This window comes from Hemitrygon akajei, chromosome 7, assembly GCF_048418815.1.
Source record: "Hemitrygon akajei chromosome 7, sHemAka1.3, whole genome shotgun sequence".
In the NCBI taxonomy this organism is placed as follows: Eukaryota; Metazoa; Chordata; class Chondrichthyes; order Myliobatiformes; family Dasyatidae; genus Hemitrygon; species Hemitrygon akajei.
The window spans coordinates 38,195,622-38,222,703 of record NC_133130.1 but is presented as its reverse complement, the minus strand read 5'-3'; positions in this window follow the sequence as shown (position 1 = coordinate 38,222,703).

Sequence of the window (27,082 nt, the reverse complement as noted above, 5' to 3'; positions counted from 1 at the left end):
ATATCTAACGGAGGTATAGAAATAATGAAGGTATACATAGGGAGAATAAATGCAGGCTCCCCCCTCCCCCGAGGTTGGATGAGTCTAGAACTAGAAGGCATAAGCTTAGGGTGAAAGGTGAACCTTCTAAGGGGAATTTGAGGGGGAGCTTCTACACTCTCCCTGGACCGTGACCATGAACTGGAGTGATCACAAGGTCTAGGAGGGACGCAGAGACAGCAGTGTTAACTGACCACCTTTCAGAGCGTAGCCATGCCAGAAGGGATTAGTGTAGTTGGACCTTTGATTTCCTAATTTAATTAGTTCAGCACAGCATTTTGGGCTGAAGGATTTTCCATCATCCATAAAATTAAACCCTAATTTTTGGCTTATGTTCTACCAGTTTGTTGTGCATTTTCTGTTGAATTCTGTAAAAGCTACATAAATTGTGTGCAAATGAGGTAACTCAATGTTAATGTGCAGATTCACATTTTATATTCCATTATACATACAGTACTGATTTTATAGTGATTTTGGAAAGGGTTTAATCAATATTTCCTAAAATGTATGATTTTTTAAAATACATTGTATCCTTTCAACTTTCAGATAGACATCATAAGACCCCTCTGTAGATAGAAAAGAACACTTGGCATAATGCTCAGGGGAGCTAATGTTACATAGTCAAATATTTTCCCTTTTATTTATTGAACATAGAACAAAATGGCTCTGGAACAGGGCCTTCAGCCCAAAATACCGTGCTGAACAAATTAAACTGGTAAATCAAATGTCCAACTACATTCATCCCTTCTGTCATAGCAAAGAGGGAACCACAACCTGAGATCCACACATACCGACGGTTGATCTCGTCTCACTGACAACTCCGGAAACGTAAGGTTATCATCCTCGTATGGTGATTTCACAGACTTTTGACAATGTTGCTTCCCTTTGTATTTCAGAATTTGTTACCAGCAACCGGTCCACTATTGCAGTGTGGAACACTTCAGCTAGGCCACAGTATGAAGAATTTTCTTCATTATTTGCCAATAGTGGAATATGCGACAAACTATCAGTGTTGCTGTGTTGTCTGGCAACCTTGTACTCTATATCATGAGTGGGTTCCTAGGAATAGTGCCTGAAATTATAACCGGGTGACAGTCATCACTGGAATTCCCTTCCTGGGATTGAGAGTGGACACAAGGGGCTGCTGATCTGTCACCAGAGTAAACTTTTGTCCGTAGAGGCAGTGGTGAAACTTCTTCATTCCCCTTACTAGACGAAGGGCCGCTCAGTCGATCTGTGCGTAGTTGCACCTGCGTTTGTCAGTGATCTTGAGGCAAACACAATCAGGCATTCAGATCAATGTTTCATAGTGCGTGACGAAACAGCTCCAATGCCATAAGGGGATGCATTGCAAATCAGTCTGATGGGCAGGGATGGGTCATGATGGGTGAGCAGTTCATCACGTGTTGTTAGTCTCTTTGTTTCCTTGAATGCTTTTTCACATCTTTCTGATTTTACCCCTTTGCTCCTGTCTGTAACAGTGCATTCAATGGATGCAGCACCGGTGGTAGCAGTTTACAAGGCCCAAGTATGACATGAGTTGCGACACATTTTCTGATTTGGGCTCCTATAGCACTGCTTCAATCTTCTCTTGTGACTTCTGTAAGCCATGCTGGTCAGTGACATGTACAGAAGTACAGAGTAAACAGTTCGACCAGATGCAAAGCAAAGTGATATCTCCAGTTTAAATTCCATGCGGAATATTTTTGAGGACCAAGAACCAAGAAGAACCAACCAGGAGCTTCGAGATTGGACAGGAAGTCCTAGTGCATGATAACCGAAAAGACAAATGGACACCCAGCTACAAAAACTGAACCACTGATGTACACAGTGGATGTTGGAGATCAGACATGGAGACATTATGTGGACCAGATACTGGATGCTCCACTGAATAACACACCTGAGTCGACTGCATTCAACAAGACGGACACATTACAGTCACTGGACTTACTTCTCAGAGATGATCATGTCACTGACAGCAACATGACAATGGAAACCAAGAACGTTGTCTTAGACAAGACACCTACCAAAGCTGATGCCACTCCACAGGTCCAGAGGCTCTATGCTGAAAGCAACAGAGTGCCACTTAAAAGACTGAATCTTTAGAAATCTGAAGTTAGTTATGGACTGTTATTATGAAAGCATGTTTATTTGGAACATGGGTTTATGAATTGGAAATTGTATGTTTTGTATATATACATTTTTATGTAGCATTAATCTAAAGGGGAGGAGGAAGTGTAATGTATGGATCTATTTCTTTTAGAGCAATGCCCCCATTGCAACATATTGATCCATTGTCTGAGCATGTGCTGTCGTCCATGCATGCACATTGTTTGTGCTGCCTCTCTCTCTCTTACTCTCGTTGCAATGTGAATACACCAGATAAAGACATCTTCCGTGTACATGCTTTTATTCAATTGATATGTAGTTGTGCACAGACACAACATGTCCAGCATGTCCGGATTGTTCTCAGAAACCGTGGTGGGTCTCATCAGCAAGAACGACGAGTCAGCATACAGAGAGGAGGTGCAGCAGCTAACGGACTGGTGCAGAGCCAACAACCTGTCTCTGAGTGTGAACAAAACAAAAGAGATGGTCGTTGACTTCAGGAGGGCACAGGGTGACCACTCTCCACTGAACATCGACGGGTCCTCGGTAGAGATCATTAAGAGCATCAAATTTCTTGGTGTTCACCTGGCGGAGAATCTCACCTGGTCCCTCAACATCAGCTCCATAGCAAAGAAAGCCCAGCAGCGTCCGTACTTTCTGCGAAGGCCAAGGAAAGTCCATCTCCCACCCCCCATCCTCATTACATTCTACAGGGGTTGTATTGAGAGCATCCTGAGCAGCTGCATCACTGCCTGGTTCAGAAATTGCACCATCTTGGATCGCAAGACTCTGCAGCAGATAGTGAGGTCAGCTGAGAAGATCACCGGGGTCTCTCTTCCCGCCATCACTGACACTTACACTATACGCTGCATCCGCAAATCAAACAGCATTATGAAGGACCCCACGCACTCCTCATACAAGCTCTTCTCCCTCCTGCCATCTGGGAAAAGGCACCGAAGCATTCGGGCTCTCACGACCAGACTATGTAACAGTTTCTTCCCCCATGTCAGCAGACTCCTCAATACCCAGACCCTGGACTGACACCAATTTACTGCAACTTACTGTGCCTATTGTCTTGTTTATTATTTACTGTAATGCCTTCACAATTTTGTGCACTTTATGCAGTCCTAGGTCTGTAGTCTGGCGTAGTTTTTGTATTGTTTTGGGTAGCACCACGGTCCTGAAAAACATCTCAGTTTTACTGTGTACGGTGCCAGCAGTTATGGTCGAAATGACAATAAAAAGTGACTTGACATGAGATGGCTGCTTGAGAACAACCTTTATGCCAAGCCAGAGAAGTGCAAGTTTCACAAAGAGCAGTTATCATGCTTGGGCTACATCCTCAGTTGTTCCAGTGTTCAAATGGACCCATGTATCGATCAGGCAGTTACAGAGCGGCCCAAACCATCGACAGTCAAACAGGTGAGACGCTTCATGGGGTTTGCAAACTTTTCTCGCCACTTCATCGGAAATTTCGGTTCTATCACGACTCTCATAATTGCACTCACCAGAAAGACATCTGCAGAATTCCACCGGACAAGTGAAGCAGACCGCTGAAGAAATGCTTCACCACTGCTCCAGTGCTGCAACATCCAGACCCATCCCATCCATTCATTTTTCAGGATAATGCATCTGATATTAGCATGGTATCTGTACTCACCCAGCACTCTTCAGTGGATAATCGGATGCACCGCTGTGCTTTTCTTTCTCATCACTTGGCTCTTGCAGAGTGTATCTATGGTGTCAGGAACCGAGAACCCCTGGCTGTCAAGGAGGACCTGGAGACATGACAACACTGGCTGGAAAAACCGGAGCACCACTTTCTGATATGGACCAATCATTAAACCTCTCCCACATTTATAACACCAAAAGACTCAACTCCCATCAAGCTCATTGGGCTCTCTTCCTTACCCAGTTTAATTTCATTCCCTACCATCCTGGCAGCAAGAATACCAAAGCTGATGCTTTCTCCCACCAGTATGAGATCTCTGAGGACAGTGCCAATTCAGAGCCCATCCTTCCCTGCACATGCAGAGCTGCTCTGGTGATTTGGTGAATAGAAACAGATATGAAGGCTGCCCAGTAGTTTGCTCTTTAGCCCAGGCTGGGGACCTCCCAACTGGCCGCTTGCCCCTACCCCTGTGCACCCTGTGTGATGGTGTGGGATCACTTTTCCCATCTGGTTGGCCACCTGAGGACCTACGGAGCCTGGAGTTTGTAAAGAGACAATTTTGGTTGCCGTCTATGTCCCAAGGTGTCTGCAACTTCATCTCTGCCTGTCCCATGTGTGCCCAGAACAAGACACCACATCAGCACCTTACTGGTCTGCTCTGCCCACTCCTCTTCCTCACCACCCCTGGTCCCACCACTCAGTGGATTTCTTCAGTGTTCTGCCTCTGTCAGATGGGAACATTACCATTCTAGCAGATGTGGACCGGTTCTCTAAATCAGCCCCAGTCACTGCTCTTCCCAAGCTCCCGTCAGCTTGAGAAATGGCCACTCTCACAGTTGTTCAGGATGCAGGGCTTTCCTCAGAACATAGTGTCTGATCATGGACCACAGTTCATGTCCCATGTTTGGCAGACTTTCTGTTCTCTTTTGGCAGCCACAGCTAGACTCTCAATAGGTTTCCACCCCCCAATCTAACAGCCAGACTGAGAGAGTGAATCAGCTGCTGAAGACAACCCTGAGCTCCTTGTCTCTTCCAACTCCACCACATGGAGCTCCTAAATGGTTTTGGTAGAAATTGTCTCCAGCCATACTCAAATTTTAACTAGAATTTTATAAAGCTGCAACATAACTTCCTGACTCATGAACTCAATTCCTCAATTAATAACGGTCAGCATGCCTTATGGTATGCTTCCTGAGAGTGTCGACACATATGCAGTATTTACAGACACTTTAAGGAAACTATGGGCTTGGATTCCGAGATCCTTCTGCAAATTAACATTGTTAAGGGTCCTGCCATTAATGTTGTTCTGTCTCCTTATATTTGAAGTCCCAATGTGCAACACTTCGTGTTTGGGTAGTTTAAACTCCACTGGCCATTTCTCTACCCATATCTGCAATTGATCTGTATCCTGTCATATCCTTTGCCATTTTTCTACTCTATCCACAGCACTGCCAATCTTTGTACTTCATCCAGGCCACTTATACATATCACAAACAGCAGAGGCCCCAGTACGGATTCCTGTGGAACACCACCAATCACAGACCTCCAGCCAGAATACCCTCTGTCTTCCACAGGCAAATCAATTCTGAATTCAAACTGGTATTTCACTGTGGATCCCATGCACCTTACTCTTCTGAATGAGCCTCCCATGAGGGACATTATCAAGCACCTTACTAAAATCCATGCAGACACTTTCTATATTTCTACCTTCATCAATCACCTTTGTCAACGATTCAAAAAAACCCCATCAATTTAGCAAGGCATAACCTGTCCCGTACAAAGCCATGCTGACTGCTAATTAGGTTATGGTTTTCCAATTGTTCTTAAGTCATATTCCCAAGAGGCTCTTTACTAACTTCCCTATTACAGATGTGCAACTCCCTGGTCTATTGTTTCCCTTCTTGAATAATGGAGGATTAGCCACTCACCGGTCCTCAAGGTCCTCACCTGTGGCTGGAGAGGATACAAAGATATTTGTCAAGGCTCCAGAACTCTCATCTCTTATCATTCTCAGCAACCTGAGGTATATCCCATCAAGGCTTGGAGATGAAATACCTTGCTGTTCTTTAAGAGACCCACACTGCCAGCTACCTTATCTCAAAGTGTCCTAGCAAATATAAATACTCGACAACTGATCTCCCTCTCCTCTGCATCCTTCTCCTTGGTAATCCTCATCCACATTCTCCACCTTCAAGCATATGTTCCCTCCTTTATCTTTCAGTGGTCTTACCCACTCCCTAGTTATGCTCTTACTCCCCATATACTGTATGCATAAAATGCCGTGTGATTCTCTGTAATCTTACTCGCTAAAGACATTTCATAGTCCCTCCTAGCTTTCCCAATTCCCTTTTAGAGTTCTTCCCTGGCTTCTTTATAATTCCCAAGCATTAACTTCCTAAACCTTACAAGAAAATTTCAATTTCCTGGCCCTGAATCCCTAATTTTCGCCATGGATCTCCAGTCCCTATAGCTTTCTAACACCAATTAAGAAAACTTTAAATTTCTCCACTTCTTTCTCTGTAATAGAACAAACATATTCCCCTCCACTACCACACTCCTCGGTCTGGCAGAACTGCTCTTCAGCCTTAACAATTTTTCCTTTGGCATCTCCCATTTCTCAAGACTCTAGGGGTAGTCATGGGCTCCAGCTTTGCCTGCCTTTTCTTTGGCCATGTAGAACAGTCCATGTTCTAAGCCTTCCCTGATAATGCTCCCCAACTCTTCCTCTACTACATTGACGACTGCATTAGTGCTGTTTCATGCACCTATGTTGAGCTCGTCAATTTCATCAGCTTTGCCTCCAACATCCACCTTGCCTTTCAGTTCACCTGGTTCTTTTCAGACACCTCACTCCCTTTGCATGATCTGTCTCCATCTCTGGAGACAAACTATCAACTGACATCTTTTATAAACCTACCAATTCCCGTGGCTAGCTTAAATATACCTCTTCCCACCGTCTCCTATAAAATATTATTCCCTTTTCTCAGTTCCTTTGTCTCTGCTGTGTCTGTTCCCAGAACAAGACTGTCCTTTCCCTGTACTCTTCTATCCCCCATTAAGAAAGACTTAAATTTCTCCACTTCTTTCTCAATAATAACAGTCATACAGCTCCTCATTCTTACCTAGTACCTCATGAGCCTCTGTCTGCATCCAACACATCGTTCTATGCAGATGTGGCCATGTCCAAAGGGGTCCTATCATAAAGCACACCTTTATTTCCCCCACCCTACACTCTACTTTCCACAGGGATCGCTCCCTCCGTGACTCTCTTGTCCATTCTACTCTCCCCACTAATCTAATCTCTCTTCTGACTCTTATCCCTTCAAACGGCCGAAGTGCTGCACTGACCCATTGACCTCGTCCCTCACCTCCATTCAGGGCCCCGAACAGTCCTTCCAGCTGAGGCAACACTTCACCTGCGAATCTACTGGGGCCTTTTATTGTATCTGGTGCTCCTGATGTGGCCTCCTCTACATCGATGAGACCCCGGTCATAAATTGGGGGACTGCAACTCTGCTCCACCCAACACAAGCAGAACTTCTCGGTGGCTCAACACCTTAATTCATGCTCCGATATGTCAGTCCATGGTCTCCTCTTGTGCCACAATGAAGCCACCCTCAAGATGGAGGTGCAACATTTTATATTACCTTTGGGTAGCATCCAACCTAAAGGCATGAATATCGATTTCTTCTTCCGGTAAAAAAAAAATTTCCCTCCCCGTCCCCATTTCTTCTATGGCCTGCTACCTCTTTTCATCAGCTTATCATCTCCTCCTGCTGTCCATCCTCCTTCCCTTTCTCCTATGGTCCACTCTTCACTCCTATCAGTTTCCTTCCTCTCCAGCCACTTACCTTTCCCAGCACCGAGCTTGACATATCACCTACTAACGATCATCCTTCCCTTCCCTCTTCCTTTTTATTCTGGCATCTCCCCCCTTCCTTTTCAGTCCTGAAGAAGTGTCTTAACCCGAAACATCGACTGTTTATTAATGTCCACAGATGCTGCCTGACCTGCTGGCCTCCAGCTTTTTGTGTGTGTTGCATGTTTCCTTTTTGACTAAATTCACCAGCTCTCTCAACATCCAAGATTCCCTTATTTTGCCAACCTTGTCCTTCCTTTCTCAATCCTTAAACATCGTTCACATCAGATATGAGTTTGCCCAAATTAACACTCCCTTGTTCCGGCTGAATGCTCCCATAATTTGCCCTGCTCTAATTTAATACTTTCCCACATGGTCCATTCTTATCCTTATCTATAGCTGTCTTAAAGCTTAAGGAGTTGTGATGACTGTTCCCTGACTGTTCTCCAACTGAAAAGTCAGTCGCTTGGCCGGGCTCATTACCCATTACCCCTCAATCAATTTCACTGAAATCGCATCCATCTTCACATGTTTGTTACTCTGAATTTGCAAGTAAAATCCATTTTGCTCACCCTACGTTGTGTCATGTCTAATGTTATTCTGGGATTAGGATGAGCCACTTCCTCAACGTGTCTGCACAGATCTAACGATATCATCCTGTGCAGAGCAGGATATCCGTCTTTATCAACAGAAATCAACTGTTAAAGGTAAAATCTACATTTTCTTGCAGAATAAAACAGGCAGAAATCCCCACTGCAAGTCTGCAAAATGGCAGTGATTAAAAAGTTCCCACCCTTCCAAAACACACTGACCTCTGCATTTGCTTATCTCGGCTTACATTGCCTTGAATTTTGTCATTGTACTGCTGGGTCTCTGAACTATTTCTGAATTTCTCTCGGATTTACCGCTGAGATTGACCAGCAATGGCACATCTAATGGTGTGGAGCCACTTGCAGCAAAGAGATCAGATGAACTTAGGGGTAGGGTTGATGGATTGGTGACCAAATAACCTCATGAAGCCATCGATCCAAACCAAAGCCCTCCCAACCTTACACCCCTCCACCTGCATTTTCCCTAACCTTTGTATCAGTCTTTTCAACAGATGGTTGCCATGGATAAAGTATTTGTAACAGTCTAGACAACATCCCATCATTCCTAATGGCAAGGTTGTGAAAGCTATGATCTCTATAGGTAGCTGCCATCGGAAGCTACAAGAGCAGAGCTTTACTGAAAGGATTAGAGTAAAAACCATTCTGGCAATTTTTACTGGCTTCATCCCCAAATACCAGATCATTACTGGGACAAGCAGTTTTGTGTGTAAGGAAAACACAATTTCTAGTCAAGTACCCTCTTGTTTGTGGGACCATGTGTCAAAAATGTGTCTTCCTGTTTCATACAGACAAAGAAAAACTACACCTCCAAAAGTAATTTCCTTTTAGGCAATGGAAAGATTTTGGGGGTTTTGCAAGGTGATGGATGGATGTCTTTTATTATGTCAATCTTAAGTTAAGTTTTTAAGTTGTAAAATAAACAATAGCCCTAGCTGATTCTTCTCCGGAAAATGATCTCACATCACTGCAGTACCTCACCCTCCCTCAGCTTAACTTTCATCCAAGATTGACCAGGTGATAGAGAGGGAGGAAGGAAGATGGAGCTAAGATCAACAGGGTCATGGCAGTCCATGAGACAGAGCTCATTAAGGGATTGGAGGTGGATACGGTCAGTAACTTTAATTTTCTGGGCGCTATCATATCAAATGATCAGTCCTGGGACCAGCTGTAAACATCATTCCAAAGAAAGCGTGGCGGCACCTCTACTTTTTAGAAGTTTTGCACAAATTCAGCATTTCAACTAAAACTTTGACAAAGCTCTGTACATGAACAGTGAAGAGTATCCTGACTGGTTGAATCACTGCCCGGTCTGGAAACATCAGTGCCCAGGAATGGAAAAGCCTATAAAAAGCTGTGGATATATCACAGTTCATCACAGCAAAAGCCCTCCCCATCAGTGAGCACATTTACAAAGGGCAGTGCCACAAGACAGCAGCGTCGATCATCAAGGACCCCCACCATCCAGGCCATGCTCTCTTCACGCTACTACCATTGGGAAGAGGTACAGGAGCCTTAGGTCCTATACCACCAGGTTCAGAAACAGATATTACACCTCAACCACAAGACTCCTGAACCTCACTCACCTCAACACTGAACTGATCACAGAACACAATCTGTGGACTCACTTTCAAGGACTCTGCAGATCATATTGTCCGTGTTGTTTATTTATTATTATTACTTGTTCTTTTTGTATTGTACAGTTTTTCTTCTTTTGCACATTGGCTGATCGTTAGTCTTTGCTTATGTGTAGTTTTTCATTGATTCTATTTTATTTCTTTGTTCTACTGTAAGTGTCTACAAGAAAATTAATCTCAAGGTAGTATTTGGTATAGAAACATACTTTAATAATAAACTTACTTCGAATTTGAATACTGGTAAACAGTAGAAGTGCAGCTGGATATGAAAACTTCAAACGTTATTTGAAAGCTGCAGTGGTCGTCGGCAATGAAAAGTTGAACATCAGCTTGAAGCATCATAGCTCCAGGTATGAAGTGAATCGCCTGGATATAGGAATGAGATAAACACACAGCACTTCAATTCTTCATTTTAACATCATGTTTTTAAGTTTATGCTTTTTAAATCTCAGTCAATTACCCATTCATACATATGATTAATACCTCATAAAAAATCAACTTCCTTTAAATTAATGGGCACCTCAAATGAGACAATTTTCCCTCCAGAATTTAGATAAGATTCTGCCAATGCTGCTTCACAGCTTTAAAACTGATGAACTCAGTCTCCATAGCTCACTACATATGCTATGATACATTGAGCAGCTGATCAGAAATCCTACATACCTTGAAATCTGATGTATATAATAATAACTTACACAATTTGGCGGGTAGATTTACAAATGCACATCACCTTTACCTCAATTTCGATCTACAGGCATTTAAAAGCACATTACATGACCTCAAGATTGTTTAGAATCTCATTAGTAATGGATATTTAAACAGGGAACAATGGTGTCCAGTTTAATTGTTATAACCATTAACCACACATCACCATCTGATTTTTATTCATCCAATAAAATGGAATTTAACTAGTGCCAATGGACACACAAGTACACCTGCATTTACATTAGTCCAATGCCACCAATTTTCTCATAACTAATCTGTACTTCAGTTTCTGAGTTTGAACCTGCTCTCCAAGCTGCTAACAAAAGAGCTTGGCTGTTTCAGTTTACGTTAAGACATCTTTTATCCTAAAGGTTTGGAAACTGGAGTCACGAGGAGAATTTTTTTTGTGTGTCTTGTGAAAATGTCAAAGCCAATAAATGTTTTTCTTTATTTTCCATCATTAGACTCTGCGGAATGTCTCTCCTTTGTCTCCCATCATTCCCAGAGCTTGCTAGGCCGGGCTTTTATTATCAAAAGCTGAATTCTGAAGTGTGAACAATAATGCAGAGCAATACACTTTTTTTTCCAGGGCGTAGCAGTTTGGAATGTACTGCTTCCCTAAAGACAGCTCTGCTAAAAGAGCACTTGTGCATAACGCTCCTCCTTTAGGAAGGATGCTCAAGTTAAAGCATTGTGAGGCACCATAAATAGATGCACTCGCAAGAAAATAGCTTCTTCATTTTTAATTAGGGAAGTAACTCCAGAAAGACAGAATGTCACTTGCTGACGAGCCTCATTGTTGCATTTGTGCGCGTCTCCACAATGTGAGGTAATTGGAGTTGTACCTTTTATAAAGCTGCTAATTTCACATAGGAAGTGCTAACAAGACCTTTGTGTGCCATGTTTTCCTTCTTCCTTTCTGAGGAAGTTACAGACCTCGAGTACTGGGAATGGTCAGACCAGGGACTGGAGGGAGAAACTGCAGTAATGAACCACTTGAGCTGGCAGTTAGAAAGATCCAGACTAATTTTTCAGAATGGCGAATATCAAGCACAACAAAGGCTCCTGTTTAAGCTTATTATAAAAGAGATTCACTGTCTATGTAGGCTTGTTTCTAAGAAAACACTCAATAGAAGTGTAACAGGAGCAAAGCTGTGAGCCAATAAAAATTACATTACCCACAATATTCCTAGTTATGCTCTGGTTTGCCAAAAATCATTAGAAATGTGTTTCTGTGATTTGTGAAGAGAATGGAAACCTTACAGCAAACAGCTCAGCTGATTTTGGAGCCATGGTACATAAAAACAGTACGTTTCATAAAAATATCAATTCAGGTATTCTATGAGTCTTTGTAACATGGAGTACTCCTTTTAATTACAGCAGCATATCGTAGCTTGCTTGAATGATATTCTACAAGAAAGGAATAAGAATGCGAAATAGCATTTCACATGGTCATGAATATAAATTTTATTTTTTACAATGCTAAGAATTTGAAGTTTCACTTAGCGATAATGGTTACATAACCTTCAGGTAAGATTTCGCTTTTAATCTCTAATAAAAGAAAACATCTTTGAAAAATTGAATTGCTTTGCTGAATGAGACAAAGTAATGACTTCTTTTCTGATGATTAAACAGTCAAGAATAAAGTGATATATAAAGCAGACAAGCGAAATTGCTGCTGCTCAACAAGCTTCTGCCGTTATAAAGTATAACGACTGTGCCAAGGACTAAAGTGTAAGTGTGTCCACAATGTGCATGAGGGTAGTGAACAAACACTTCTGGCTTTTATTCAGGGTAAACTAATGCATTTTCAGACAATACAGCAGTAAAAAAAATATTCGGTTTTCGTGACTTTTAGGGGTGAACAATTGATCCCTTAAACAATGTGAGACAGCAAACCTATTATAGAGCTGCAATCATTGATAAAATTGCAAAGCTTCCCAAAAAAAAAGTTACTCCAATTTCCGTCGTTCCTTTGTCCTTTGGTTACTTCATCTGAATGGCCCAGTTAGGTTTTGTTGCAAAAAAAGAAGTCTATGTGCACATTTATTCCCCCTCTAATTCATAGTCTGTATTGTGAGCCTTTGCTATTCAGGAACTGATTTGACAACAGTGCCAAGAATGGCCTGGTGATTAGACTCTCAGCATGCGCAGGGATTGTGGGTTTGAACCCAGGGATTTCCTTGCATTCACAACATGGTTCAGCTCCTTTCCAGCACCCCTGGCTCCTCATATTTTATGCATCTTTTGCTGCAGGTACGGAATTCCTTCTTACCATGGTACGGGCTCCTTGTAATTATCTTGCACAGTGGTGCACAGAAATATCCTGTGAGTTTAAGGGCTGTGCTTCTCAAGAGATTCTTAGACCAGGATTTTATCATAAAGGACCGTTTCAACACAGCAAAGACTTAATTTTTTTAAGTTCTGTTGTCGTTATATAGCCTAGTACAATAGTGTCCAATTTTATTATGCTCAGAGGATTAAGGCAAAGTTGAACACCACCTCTTGCAAACTGATATATAAACTTTAAAAAAACATCTAGTGGAATTCTTTCTAGTTCAGGGCTTTAAAAAGGAAAAGCTTTGTCAGTCCAGATGTCAAGTAAGCTGCAACATCGCCAATGATATATAAAAAAAATTCAAGTCTGTTGAAAGCTGATTGAGAGGCAGCAGGACTTGGATCACATTAATACATCCCAGAATGATCTGGTTAGGAATGGACAGCGGCCCACTTGATTTTGGATGCTTCAGCACCTGTAAATTGTTTTTTCCCAAACATTACTCAGGGAACATTAACATGGGGGGGGGATAGGGTAAGGTGGGTGGGAGAGGGGGGTTGATGATTGCGTTGGGGCTGGGCCAGTACTACATGTTTTGGTGGGGTTGGTGGAGTGGTGTGGGAGTAATCCAAAGTTGTCAGTTTGACTTTCTGCTTATTATTACCAGAAATAATTTACATTTATTTCCTACAATTTTATGTCATTTTATGACAGTCTGCTGCATAATAAAATTGTAAACCTTTAATGTACCACTAATTCTGTACAATTTATTTGTCAATGCAACTATGCTTGATATGTCATATGGAGAGACAAATTTTTTCTCATAAATATGTACAAGGCATTAATGTTTTTCTGTTATTTTCAGCAGCTCAGTTTGAAGAAATGATTATATGACTTCAAAACTCTCTGTAAGAATTAAATTTAAATGAAAAAAACTAGCATTTATATAATTTACGATGCAGCCTACCTCATCTCAATATCGCACAGACCTAACAAGCAAGACGGGGGATACTTGTTTAATCACACAGGTTTTTACAGCTCATCATCCTATAATTCTTTTTGAATATGAAGAATATGACAGGAAAGTAGAATTCTGCTCACAATTGCAAAAGAGCATGACAGCCTCAACTATACACAATCAACAGACAAATGAAAGGGAGAGAAAAACAAATGAAGTATTTTGCTTTCTTTTTTGCATCCAGGCAAAACCTGTCTTTTTTCAATTTCCCAGACAGATGAGCTTCTCCTGCCTTACAGTGACAGTGGGGTCTGGAAATTAACTGAAATTTCTCTTCTCAAGAGCTCGAGTTTATCTCCTCTTCGCCTGCAGGTTTGACTTAGAATGGGAGTTCATTTATTTACTGTTTTAATTAATGCTCCTTTTCACTGTGGGACAGAGGAAGGGAAGTGAACTGACTTGATAAACAGGTGTAATTGTTATGTGCTAATTTTGGGCTTGCAGGGAATTAATCAAGCTCGGCTAAGCACAAACCTCATCGTCGCAAAGGTAGATCAGCACGGCAGGATGCCCAGTAGGTGAGTATTAGTTTAACCAGTGGTTTGTGAAAAGGGAACTTTTAAAAGAATACTCATCAGTGTGATTGTTTCACATGCCACAGAAAGGTCAGAGCCTTAACCAAAGAAGTGCCTGACACTGAATACTTTCGCAAAGAAATGTGAAATATTTCCTGAAATGACTTGCATGAAGCAATTGGTAATTAAAGCTGGTCCAAGAGTTTCTGCTGCTCCAGTGCTTTCATTTGCTATACAAACAGGGTGAAATGTAGGAGGGGTCAGTCATCATACACTGAGGCGGCTGTTCCCAGCTGGTACGGGGGGAGGGAGATGATGGCTCGCCATGTTGCTATCTTACTTGGGCAAGGCACACACACAAACTGACCCTGCACTGAAGACCAACACCCAGTGTATAAAATAGGAACAGAAAACACCAGAATCAGGTTTATTATCACTGGCATGTGACGTGAAACTTGTTAAACTAGCAGCAGCAGCTCAATGCAATATATGATCTAGCAGAGAGAAAAAAATAATAAATTATCAAGTAAATCAATTATGTATATTGAATAGATTTTAAAATGTGCAAAAACAGAAATACTGTATATTAAAAAAAAGTGAGGTAGTGCCCAAAGCTTCAATGTCCATTTAGGAATCGGATGGCAGAGGGGAAGAAGCTGTTCCTGAATTGCTGAGTGTGTGCCTTCAAGCTTCTGTATCTCCTACCTGATGGTAACAGTGAGAAAAGGGCATGCCCTGGGTGCTGAAGGTCCTTAATAATGGACACTGCCTTTCTGAGACACCACTTCCTGAAGATGTCTTGAGTACTTTGTAGGCTAGTGCCCAAGATGGAGCTGACTAGATTTACAACCTTCTGCAACTTCTTTCAGTCCTGTGCAGTAGCTCCCCCATACCAGACAGTGATACAGCCTATCAGAATGCTCTCCACATTACAACCATAGAAATTTTTGAGTATATTTGTTGACATGTCAAATTTCCTCAAATTCCCAATAAAGTATAAGCGCTGTCTTACCTTCTTTATAACTACAGTACATCGATATGTTGGGACCAGGTTAGGTCCTCAGAGATCTAGACACCCAGGAACTTGAAGCTGCTCACTCTCTCTACTTCTGATCCCTCTATGAGGATTGGTATGTGTTCCTTCGTCTTACCCTTCCTGAAGTCCACAATCAGCTCTTTCGTCTTACAGATGTTGAGTTGCAGGTTGTTGCTGCGGCACCACTTCATTAGTTGGCGTATCTCACTCCTGTAGGCCCTCTTGTCACCACCTGAGATTCTATCAACAGTGGTTGTATCATATGCAAATTTGTAGGTGGTATTTGAGCTATGCCTGGCCACACAGTCATGGGTATATAGAGAGTAGAGCAGTGAGCTAAGCACACACCACTGAGGTGCACCAGTGTTGATCATCAGCGAGGAGGAGATATTATTACCAATCCGCACAGATTGTAGTCTTCCAGTTAGGAAGTCGAGAATCCAATTGCAGAGGGAGGTACAGAGGCCCAGGTTCTGCAACTTCTCAATCAGGATGGTAGGAATGATGGTATTAAATGCTGAGCTATAGTCGATGAACAGCATCCTGATGTAGGTGTTTGTGTTGTCCAGGTGGTCTAAGGTCCTGTGGAGAGCCATTGAGATTGTGTCTGCTGTTGACCCATTGTGGCAATAGGCAAATTGGAATGGGTCTAGGTCCATGCTGAGGCAGGAGTTCGGTCTAGTCATGACCAACCTCTCAAACCATTTCATCATTGTCGATGTGAGTGCTACTGGTGATAGTCATTAAGGTAGCTCACATTATTCTTCTTAGGCGCTGGTATAATTGTTGCCTTTTTGAAGCAAGTGGGAACTTCCACCTGTAGCAGTGAGAGGTTGAAAATGTCCTTGAATACTCCCGCTAGTTGGTTGACACAGGTTTTCAGAGCTTTACAAGGTACCCATTTGGGACCTTCTCCCTTGCGAGGATTCACTCTCTTTAAAGACAGTCTAATATTGGCCTCTGAGACGGAGATCACAGGGTCATCAGGTGCAGCAGGGATCTTCACAGCTGTAGTTGTGTTCTCTCATTCAGAGTGTGCATAGAAGGTGTTGAGTTCATCTGGTAGTGAAGCATCGCTGCCATTCATGCTATTGGGTTTCACTTTTTAGGAAGTAATGTCTTGCAGACCCTGCCAGAGTTGCCATACATCTGATGTTGCCTCCAACCTCGTTGAAAATTGTCTCTTTGCCCTTGAAATAGCCCTCCTCAAATCATACCTGGTTTTCTGGTACAGGCCTGGGTCGCCAGAATTGAATGGCACAGATCTAGCCTTCAGCATTGACGTACCTCCTGGTTCATCCACAACTTTTGGTTTGGGAATGTACAGTAAGTCTTTGTGAGCACACACTCATCCGCACAAGTTTTAATGAAGTCAGTAACAAACGCAGCATACTCATCCAGGTTCGAAGATGAATCTCTGAATACAGTCCACTCCACTAATTCAAAGCAGTCCTGTAGGCGCTCCTGTGCTTCCCTTGTCCAAACCTTCTTGGTCCGCACTGCTGGTGCTGCGGTCTTCAGTCTCTGCCTGTACTCAGGGAGTAGAAGTGCAGCCAGGTGATCAGACTTCCCGAAGTGAGGGTGTGGAATAGCACGATAGGCATTCTTGATGGTGGTGTAGCAATGGTCCAGAGTGTTGTTTACCTGGGTCTTGCAAGTGATCTGTTGACAGTAGTTGCTTAGTGATTTTTTCAGACCAGTAGATGAGGCAGACAAAAAAATAATATTTCAGGTTGATATCTTTCATCACAAACCCGGTGCACTTCACTGCAGCTGCTGATTGTCCTCCTGAGTATATTAGTCATTTCAGATTTCCAGCACTGATAATATCCTACATCTGAACTTCCGGTGCACAAGAGATTGTGCAAGGTTAGTCTGTTGCCAGTGAGGCTGAGAAAAATGTAGTGATCTCATTGGAACACACAGAACAAGATTTTGAGAAGATAGAGGAAGATGAGCACCCCCTAGTGGTTGAGTCTGAAATTAGGGGACAAAAGAATGGCACAGTGACACAGTAGGTAACACAGCTTCAGTGATCTAGGTTCAATTCTGACATCTGGTGCTGTCTGTGTGGAGCTTTACGTACTCTCTGTTACAGCATGGATTTCTTTTCAGCGCTTCAGTTTCCTCCCATATGCCAAGGATCTGCAATATGGAAGGGTTGATTAATCTCAGTGTAATTGGATGGCAGGAGAATCAGGAAATGTTGATGGGCACATATGAGAGAATACATTCAGGGAGTGGGGGAATGAAATTGCTGCTATTTTGTGAGGAAATATGAGAAATGGTCTCAGAATAAAACTGAGATGAGAACCATTTTTAAGGAAATGCTTGTGGTACTTCGGAATTTACCTGGGTGCCATACATATTCTAATGCTGAGTGATAGATTTTTGGATGAGGAGGAAATCAGGGGATACAGGGATTAGATGGGTGAACGAAATGAGGCACAGGATCAGCTCAACTTACTGAATGGTGCAATAATAACAGGCCTGATAGAGCAAAGGGCACACCTCTGCTTTACTTTCTTGTAACTTAACTAGGTTACTCTCTGTAGCCGAATTGCTTTGTGACATTCCTAGACTAGGAGGTCAATGTACCTGTGAAACCTCGTTGCAGTAGCAGCTAAAATCCTCAAGAATGCAGTGGAAAGGTTATTTGCAGTTTACATATAAATTTGAAAATTCAAAGCACACTTATTCTCAAAGTATGTATGCAGTATACAACTGTGAGATTCCTCTTCCCATGGACAGCTACGAAACAAAGAAAGAAAACCATGGAATCCGCTCAAAGAAAAACATCAAACCGCCAACACACAAAAACAGAACACTTCACGCAAATGGCAAAGACAAAGAAAGCAAAAAACTCAAAATTTAAAACAGCGAACTACAAATCATCAAACCAGTTCAGCTCAATTGAGTCCAGTCTAGCTCTGTGTAATATGTTCAGTTGTGGAGGGAGGAAACGATGAGGCAAGTGGGAGGAGAGCTGGAGGAGGAGAAAGCAAAAGCAAAAGGGAGGGATAAAGTCTTAGTTATACAACACAGAAACAGAAATTCAGCCTAACACATCCTCATCAACCTTACTGCCTACCTATGCTAATCCCATATGCCTGCATTAGGATTGTATCCTTCTATCCTTAGCTATTTCAGTCACTGTCTAGTTGCTTCTTAAACATTGTAATTGTATTTGATTCCACCACCTCCTCTTTAATTCAATCCAAATATCAAATATAGTATTTAAAATATTACCCATAAGATTCCCTTTAAGGCTTCTATCTTTCACCTTAAAACTATTCCCATATCTTTTTGATACCTTACCACTGAAGGAAGGTTGTGGCCATCTCCCCTATACATCTTTTCATAATGTTATACTTCTATCAGATTATTGCTCAGTCTCCTTCACTGCAGGGAAATGAAGTCCAGCTATTCAATTATAACTGAAGTCCACCAATCCAGTCAAAATACCAGTACATTTCCTCCACACTCTCTCCAGTACAATCACGTCCGTTCTATGGTGCAGCAATTAAACCTGCTCGTGATGCTCCAAGTGCAGCCTGAGTGGTGTTTTGTGAAGTTTCAACATAACATCTCAACTCATCCAGGCAGAGATGCCATATGCTCTCTTTGCCACCATATCAACCTGCGTTGTCACTTTCAGGGAATTATGGGCTTGGACCCCCTGGGCGGGAGAGAATTGAGTAAAGATCTGTGAATAGAAGGGCATCGGGCGAGGGAATCCAACAAAAGTAAACTGTGCAGTAACGAAATGGAGGGGAAAAGACAGAGGGAAACTGGTCAGGAAGAATAGCTAAAGGATGCAGGGATGGGGAATGGTTAGAAAAAGAGAAGAAAATGTCCTTTTCTTGACAAAAGCTGATTGAATTCAAAGCATTTTTAAATGATTCTTTAGAGGCCATGAACTCATTTATCTGCTGATGTTTTCATTCCACTAGCCACCTCCATTTTTTTCTTTGTCTTAAGTTTTTGGAATTTAAGCTTTTTGAGGGTCTTCTGACTGTAATACCGGTACTCGTAGATTTACATCGTTGCTCAGAGACTTCCAAGATTCTTTCAACCAAAGTTATCAAACATATACTTGGGACAACTCCCCTGGAATTTCAGTATTAGTTTACTGCACGCTGGGTTGTGAGATAGCTATCCATACCACCAAAATGGGGTAGGGCATCCCATGACAGCACTCCCATTCAAGGAAGTCTATTCATTGTCAATATCTACCAATTAGTCAAAATGACACTATTTCAGTCTTCCACCAGTATTTTTAAATCAAACAATTTCCAAACACCAAACAATTTTGTTTCATTGTGGCAAAGAGTCTCTTGTGCACTCTGATTATTCCATTGGTAACCATGCCTTGATCTACTTTGGACTCTGAAGTTCCTCCCTAAGTATCCCTACTTTTCTCCCTTCCTTCAAGATGCTCCTCAAAACCACCTGCTGTCTGATCATCGTCTGCATATCTGTTCCCGTGGCTGGGACAAATTTTGTCCGGCTCTGAGTGGCTAGTGAAGCCAATGTAGGAACTGCAGTCTCTCCAGGAGTCTGATGGGGCAGACAGGCGCCATTGTCTGTGACATGATGTGCTCCCCTGCCACATGCATAGGCCTCCTTGGGCTCCTGATGCATTGTCCCAAAGATCTTAATACAATATGTCCAATGATCCTTCTTAGATAGGCTACAGTATTGTAAAATCCCCAGAAAGAAGTGAAGGGTTGCTGACTTTACGTTAAAGTGACCACATGTTACACCTTTTGAAGGCAGCACAGCCCTCCAAGTTGAGAGGCTCACCTCAGGGCTAACAAAACTGTTACGGAAACAGCAATGAAGAGTCCTTCTATATCTGAGTGCAACAGTATTCCTGGGGCTCCCATCGGTACTTGCATGACTTACAGTAGTGAAAACTAAGAGAAAGCTACTGACATTGAAGGAAGCCCTGAACACCACGGGAGAGGAAAGACCTTCATTGCTGCCTTAAATGCCGGTGGCATAATAGGCAGTTAATAAAAAAACAGTGGCATAGCACTTAGCATAACATTTTTACGGTGTCAGCAGCCCAGGTTCAATTCCTGTCGCTGCCTGGACGGAGTTTGCACATTTTCCGCGTGTTTCCTCCAGGTGCTCAGTATCCGCCCACGTTCCAAAGCCGCACAGGTTAGAAGGTTAATTGGTCACATGGGTGTAATTGGGTGACATGGTCTTGTTGGGTCGGAAGGTCCTGTTACCATGCTGTATCTCTAAATAAAAAATAGAAGTATATATATTTATATATGTTCTTCATGATGCTTCATCATTGGTTTCAGGAGGGCAAGGAAAGGAGGAAATTATTTTACTGCACAAGTCGCTGTGGCTCAGTTCAAATTCAGCTGGAATAACTGGGCCTGACTTTTGCAGCACTAGAAGCAGTAGACCAGCAGTCAAAACATAAGCAAATAATGGTTGCCAGCTCTCTGGGAAACAAGGAAATCGTTTTACTGCACAGTCCCCTGACTTGAGCAGCTCAGCAGTCAGCCTGCTTGGGACCAGTTTACAGCATTCCAGTTGTTAGTCTGCACGTCCTCCCCAACCCTCGGGATGGTCCAGTAGTTAGTTAGAAAATAAAGGTACAAATCACACCTCTCAGATGAGTGCCCATGCATGTTTGCTTATCTGTTGCTGTCACTGCTGTGGAATTCACTCCTAAGATAAATGGTGTGAATTCGATATGAATAGACACCCTGCAGAACCAATTCCCTTTCTGACAAGCTCTGTAATACAAACACAACCTAAACCTCATTAGAAATGCACATCCTAATTCATCCAGATCCAACTGCAATGGACCAGCAACAGATACTTATTTTTGGGGGGAAAAGGCAATAAAATTGCAACCTTGCTTTAAATTGCCATCCTTTGTGTGGTTAGGGAATGCAAGTTGTTATCTATTTGCTAACTATAGTTAGCACTAAACAATATCTTCCTGTTCATGTATAGGATTCCAAGTATCTTCATCTTAAATCACAGTTTTATGCCTTTTCAATATGTGATTATAATCAGAGCACAATCAAGTTTTGTATGTCTTTTGATAAGTATCAGAATACTAAACTCTAAAATCTTATTACTTTGATGTATTGATTTTAGAAAATAAAATTGCCTCACACAAAATTAACAGGTCAAGCGTAAACGGCTCTTATCTTGATCACCAAGCTGAGTGACACACACAGATGGTTTCTGGTTTAACATTGAACTAATATTTAGAGTCCAGGGTCACATCTAAAAGCAACAGTCATTTGGATAAGGTAACTGGGGGCTGCTGGAATGGGTAGGATCACGGCCAGGGAGAGAAAAGGAGACAAGTGATGAGATAAGTTATACAGGGAAACTGAAAATTAGTTCATTTTTTGAAAGAAAATGGTTCTTTGAAAAGATTTACCTACCCCATGTGAATACTCCTGAGATAAATAATAAAGCAAACCATTCTTCAAGCTAAGGATGATACATTCAGACTCCATTGAATAAATTTATAGAATAAATAACAAAATTAAAGCCGGATAGATCCAGAGAGACTAGCTACTTGTGAAAACACCCTCAAATTCCCAACTTTAAGGGTAAACTACAAGCAGGCCTTTAGTCCAATGATGCATTACAGATTTCTGAACTGGAATTTGACACTTACTTCGGAAGAGTTCTGCAGTGTTTCAACAGCCACTCTCTTGTTTGACTAATTTAGAGTTGTCACTTCAGATTTATTAAATTCTGAATTAACATGCATTAATGGTAGCTTGGTTTTGTTTGTTCAGCCACATGACTCACATTGCTGAACACTCTGTTACAAGGACAGTTAATCCATTGGCCAATGGCTTACCCAGCAGGTGGGCCCAATGGACTCCGGGCTGCGACAAGTACTCCTGAGGGTTTCTTTGTCACCTGGCTGGACTGAGGAATCTGCTTGTTTGGGAAGTGTTTCTCCACCCACACAAGGAAAGAACCATTTTTTTATTTCTCACAATGCAATTCTTTCAGAGGCCTTCCACCATATCATGAGTAGCTGCTGTTTACATCATATTGAGGGCATTGTTTGAGTTTTCTAACTAGAGAGAGGAAAAAATATTAACATTCCTAATTGGGGTGAAAATGACCTTTTCTGGAATAATTGCACTCCTCTAAATAACTATGTAATTAGTAAGTTGATGAGAAGCCCCCATTTTAATGTTATATTTAATTTCAATTTATATTTTAAGCAGACGTTGACAGGCTCTTGATTAGGCAGGGTGTCAAAGATTATGGAGAGAAAGAAGGAGAATGGGGCTGAGAGAGATAATAAATCAGCTGTGATCGAACGGAGGAGCAGGCTTGAGGGACCAAATCATCTAATTCTGCTCCTGTTTTATGGTCTTGAAGTGCAACAGACTGCACCAGTGACCTGGTGCTGAAGCACAAAAGCACTAGACAAAAAATGAAATATTTTAGGGTTAAAACCTATAGCTATTGAAAATACTATTAGTGTTCAGGCATCACCAGGTTGAAAGAGAGAGTGCGGGGTCAGAAAATATCTGAAACTGTCCTCTGCACTTGATTAATAAATGTCATCAACAATGCCTCAAAAAGCATGTACCATGTTCTGAAATGTGGCCCAAGGTTACACGGTTACAATGATTTTCTTCAAGTTGATGTCAATTAAAAAAGAAAGAGTAGTTTCATGATTTATGCTAAAGATAATTTGTACAACCAACATTTTTTTTTCAAATCATTTCTACCCCTGCCCTACCATTGGTGAATCAAACGGCCAGAGGAGCTTCCTCCCGGTTGTAAGTCACTGCCAATTATGCTCATTAAGGAAGTCAGGAGGCTTGGGATCTAGGGAAACTTGGCTGTGTGGATTCAGAAAACAGAAGATGGGAATAGATTGAATATATTCTACTTAAAAGTCAGTGACCAGCTTTCTGCAGTGTTCTGGGATTCCCTCACTTCATGAATTTCATATATGATTTGGTTGAGAAAGTAGAAGAATTGATTATTTAAGTTTGCAGGTAACATGAAGGTCGGTGACATCTTTAAATGTGAAATACCCTTAGAGAGTAAGACCATATATTTCAGATATATACCTCAAGAATGGTTGAAAAGAGATAAATATTTAATGAATATACTGTTGGTGGCTGGTAAAAATACTCTTACTAGGAAATGGTTATCACAGGAGAGCCCAACTTTAAATGCATGGATGGAAATTACAATGGACATTTACAAAATGGAGAAGATAACAGCATCTGTTAATCATAAGCTGGAACAATTTGATTCATACTGGGGAAAATGGTTTAACTACATAATGCCTCATAGGCCTGATTTTATTCTCACAAATCAATATGTTGTAAATAAAACACTCCCTACTTGTACATAGTTTTTTCCTTTTGCTTGTTTTTTCTTTCCGCTCTTTTCTATAAGTGTATATCTCAGACTGGGTTAATGGCAGGATTGTTAACAATGTGGAGGAACACAGAGATCTTGGCGCTCATGTACATAGGACCCTCAAGGCTGCAGGGCAAGTTGATAGGGTGATTAAGAAAATGTGTGGTGTATTGTGTTTAATTAGTCAGTGGATTGAGTTCCAGAGCTGTAAGGTAATGTTGCAACTTTATAAAATCCTGGTTTAACAACACTTTATCTCCTTTACCGTAGCATTGGAGAGGGATAGGAACAGACAAGCTAGGAAAGGGATTAATTGGAGTAAAGGGAAATAAGAAGCTATCAGGCAGGAACTTGGAAGCATAAATTGGAAACAGATGTTTTCAGGGAAAAGTACGGCAGAAATGTGGCAAATCTTCAGGGGATATTTGTGTGGAGTTCTGCATAGGTGTGTTCCAATGAAAGGATGGTAGGTATAGGAACCGTGGTGTACAAAGGCTGTTGAAAATCTAGTCAAGAATAAAAGCTTACAAAAGGTTAAAAAAAAAACTAAGTAACAATTGAGATCTAGAAGATTATAAGGCTAGCAGGAAGGAGTTTAAGAATGAAAATAGGAGAGCCAGAAGGGGTCATGAGAAGACCTTGGTAAGCAGGATTAAAGAAAACCCGAAGGTATGTGAAGAGCAAGAGGAGAAGATGTGAGAGAATAGGACCAATCGAGTGTGACAGCAGAAAAGTGTGTATGAAACCAAAGGAGATAGCAGGGGTACTTAATGAATAGTTTGCTTCAGTATTCACTACAGAAAAGGATCTTGATGATTGTAGGGAAGACGTACAGTGGAATGAAAAGCTTGAGCATATAGACATTAAGAAAGAGGATGTGCTGGAGCTTATGGAAAGCATCTAGTTGGTTAAGTCTCCAATACTGGACAAGATGTACCCCAGGCTACTGTGGAAGGTGAGGGAAGAGATTGCTGAGCCTCTTGCAATGATCTTTGCATCATCAATGGGGATGGGAGAGGTTCCTGAGGATTGGAGGGTTGCAGATGTTGCTCCCTTATTCAAGAAATTGTAGAAATAGCCCAGGAAATTATAGACCAGTGAGTCTTACTTCAGTGGTTAGTAAGTTGATGGGAAAGATCCTGAGATACAGGATTTATGAACATTTGGAAAGGCATAATATGATTAGGAATTGGCAGCATAGCTTTGTCAAAGGCAGGTATGTCTTACGAGCCTGATTGAATTTTTTGAGGATGTCCCTAAACACATTGATAAAGGTAGAGCAGTATAGGTAGTTTATATGGATTTCAACAAGGCATTTGATAAGGTACCCCATTGCAAGGCTTGTTGAGAAAGTAAGGAGGCATGGGATCCAAGGGGACATTGCTTTGTAGATCCAGAACTGGCTTGCCCACAGAAGGCAAAGAGTGGTTGTAGACGGATCATATTCTGCATGGAGGTCGGTGACCAGTAGTGTGCCTCAGGGATCTGTTCTGGGACCCCTTGTCTTCATGATTTTTATAAATGACCTGGATGAGGAAGTGGAGGGATGGGTTAGTAAAATCGCTGATAACATAACACAAAGGTTGGAGATGTTATGGATAGTGTGGAGGGCTGTCAGAAGTTACAGCGGGACATTGATAGGATGCAAAACTAGGCTGAGAAGTGGCAGATGGAGTTCAACCCAGGTAAGTGTGAGGTGGTTCACTTTGGTAGGTCAAATATGATGACAGAATATAGTATTAATGGTAAGACTCTTGGCAGTGTGGAGGATCAGAGGGATTTTGGGGTCCAAGCATAGGACGTCCAAAGCTGCTGTGCAGGTTGACTCTGTGGTTAAGAAGGCATATGGTGCATTGGCCTTCATCAACTGTGGGATTATTTTCAAGAGCCGAGAGGTAATGTTGCAGCTATATAGGGCCTGTGTTAGACCGCACTTGGGAGTACTGTGCTCAGTTCTGGTCACCTCACTACAGGAAGGATGTGGAAACTATAGAAAGGGTGCAGAGGAGATTTACAAGGATGTTGCCTGGATTGGGGAGCATGCCTTATGAGAATAGTTTGAGTGAATTTGGCCTTTTCTCCTTGGAGCGACGGAGGATGAGAGGTGACCTGATAGAGGTGTATAAGATGATGAGAGGCATTGATTGTGTGGATAGTCAGAGGCTTTTTCCCAAGGCTGAAATGGCTAACACAAGAGGGCAAAGTTTTAAGGTGCTTGGAAGCAGGTACAGAGGAGATGTCAGGGGTAAGTTTTTTTTAAGCAGAGAGTGATGAGTGCATGGAATGGGCTGCTGGTGGTGGTGGATACAATAGGGTCATTTAAGGTACATGAAGCTTAGAAAAATAGAAGGCTATAGGTAACCCAAGGTAATTTCTAAACTAAATACATGTTTGGCACAACATTGTGGGCCAAAGGGCCTATATTGTGCTGTAGGTTTTCTATGTTTCTACACCTGAAGTATAGTGTTCATTTCTGGTGTTTCATTATAGGTAGGATGTGGAAGCATTAGAGAGGCTGCAGAAGAGGTTTACCAGGATGCTGCCTGGATTAGAGAGCATGACTTACAAGGATAGTTTGAGCAGACTTGCCTTCCAGTAAGATAACAGTGCACATATATGCAGTGTGATCTTCAGGGCCAACCAAAGATGTTATGCCTTTTTTTTAAAAACACATTTGTTACGATTGCAAGACCCTGCTGGACATTAAGAACTTGAAGTTCTGCAGGTCTACCCCACCAGCAAGTTGCTTGTTGGTGGAGAAACTGAAGGATCTGAACTTGGTATGGATTGTGCTGCTGACTGCATCAGAAGAGGCACCACTGCACTAAGGTGGTGTTCAGACAGTGATCGTCTTAGTTGCTGTTCTTGTGATCGCCAGTCCCTGTTGGGTTGCTGCAAGTCCAATTCACTGTTTTATTGGTGAACGGCGGGGAAGCTGCGTGGCCTTGGTTGTAAAGAGGACTATGCCACAAACCGCAGTGTCACCTGTTTGCAGCCATCCAGGAGAGAGGTGTTGGAGCTGCTGTGCTCCACCAGACTGCTTGTAGTGGTGTGGTGCAGCGGCCATGCTGGAGTTGTTACTGCCCTCCAGAGTTTGCTCAGCAGAAGGCAAGATATATTGTGCTCAGTTGCAGACTGCTGCAACATTCACGGACTCAGGGCCTGGGACTATATGTTTTTTATGTGTGACCATATTTAATTGCTGCCTTATA